Genomic DNA, 1,727 nt, shown 5'->3' on the forward strand with positions numbered 1-1,727 from the left:
GCAGCGTAAGCGTCCGCCCGGCCGGCGCGGGCCGCTCGCCACAGCTGTCCCGAGAGCGGTGCAGAACGCACTTAATCACATCAACAACTCGTTCAGGTTTTCCGTTTGTTTGGTTTTCTCCTTAAGGGATTACGCTTGTCAGAGTTGTCCCCTTCTGGCTGGCATAGCTCTGTCGTGTTTTCTTAGGCTTATCCAAGGGCAAACGTCAAATTTATATCACTCCTGCTGTTTCTTGTATCCACAAAGGCAGTCTTTTTGTAGAAGATGGGTTTTCTTGCATTCTGTTCCTGAACAACCCAGATTAGCTACTTCTTATCAGCTTCCCATCTGTTTACAAGTTGATTGGTCAACAGCTTGCTGTAAAGTCTTTCCAGAGACTGAAGTTAAGCTAACAAGTTTTTGCTTCCCTCAGTTCTCCCCTTTTCCTCTTCTAAGATATGCATGTGTCACTTTTGCAGTCTGAAGACATTGCTTCTATCAGCTCTTCAGGCATGAAGGCCGGATTTCACAAGTGTCTGCTGACTTGAAAATCTTTATCTTAAATTACCTCACCTTCTGCCTTCCTGCAAGATTAATTTCAGTCTTACACACTCTTTCCTCTGAACTGCTATCTTGCATTGGGTGCATGACTTTCAACTTTGGTTTCTATCATTTCTTAGAGCCCAAGAGTCATACCTGTCTGTTCTCCCTAGTTCTCTCCCTTTTATGAAAAACAAATTCTGTTAGTTTATTCCATTCCTCGCATTCTGTTTTCTTTAGAACAGGTGATGAGAAACTGTCGACAGTGTGCCAAATCCAGCTCAGCAGAGCAATTCTTCGTGTCCTAATCCTTGATGTCCCTTCTCATGGATTTTTACTCAAAAACTGGAAGTGTGCTGCACTATGGCTGAATAGTACTCATTGCCCATTTTCTCATAGCAGTTCCATTTCTATTCCTTTAAGTTTCACAGTATTATTCTGTAAGTTTTGTAGTTACCTTCACATCATATAGCATGAACTGAAATGTACTTCTGTAATCATACAATGAATGCATATGTATTTTGTTATAACTAGTTGATGTTTATATCTCAGCTGATCAGAGTACAGCTCTTATTATTTTCCTGGATGTGAACCCAACAGGATACAGGAAATGCTGGTATTTTGGTCATGCATTGGATACTGTTCCATTTGTGCAGCAAGAAAGATATCAATGGTTTTTCTGTGCATAAAAATTAATGAGCTCCAGCAGAAAGTTTCACTATTAGAATCTTTCTGTAGAATATGGATTTTGTGGTCACTTTAACTTATTTTTCATCTTTAGAGTCTCAGTAAAATTTCAGTGAGTTTCTCCCCTTAGTCAAAAACTGAGAAGTGCCTTCTAAAGTATGTTCTCCTAATAGCTTCCTCTAGACCTGTGAAGAACAGTTTCTTTTTGGTTGTAGGACATCATTGTGTTCCTAGCAGATGGGTGGATGAAGTCCCTCACTGGTTACTGGCATCTTGTATGGGTGCTCAGAAAGAGCATCATTCTCCTTTATATGTGGTCTGTTCTTGATAACTCCCAGGAGAGAAGCAATCTGATGTTTTCCCTTTACTCCTTCTTAACGTGCCTTTCCTTATTGTTTCATTAATTCTCAGAGCTTATTTCTATTCCAGAATTCAGACACCACTTAAGTCAGAACTGTCATTTCATGTGAATGCTTCCTTCCTGAGGGAAGTTTTGTAGTTTTCTTACTTTTTTTTTTTTT

At 40.0% G+C, this 1,727-nt stretch overlaps 1 protein-coding gene across 1 annotated transcript in view; it reads left to right on the forward strand.

Moving 5' to 3' along the window:
• Positions 1 to 1,727, forward strand: part of STEAP2 (STEAP2 metalloreductase) — a 25,010-nt gene that overhangs the window by 6,686 nt on the left and 16,597 nt on the right. The window lies entirely within an intron of this gene.

The sequence above is a fragment of the Meleagris gallopavo genome, chromosome 6 (assembly GCF_000146605.3).
Source record: "Meleagris gallopavo isolate NT-WF06-2002-E0010 breed Aviagen turkey brand Nicholas breeding stock chromosome 6, Turkey_5.1, whole genome shotgun sequence".
In the NCBI taxonomy this organism is placed as follows: Eukaryota; Metazoa; Chordata; class Aves; order Galliformes; family Phasianidae; genus Meleagris; species Meleagris gallopavo.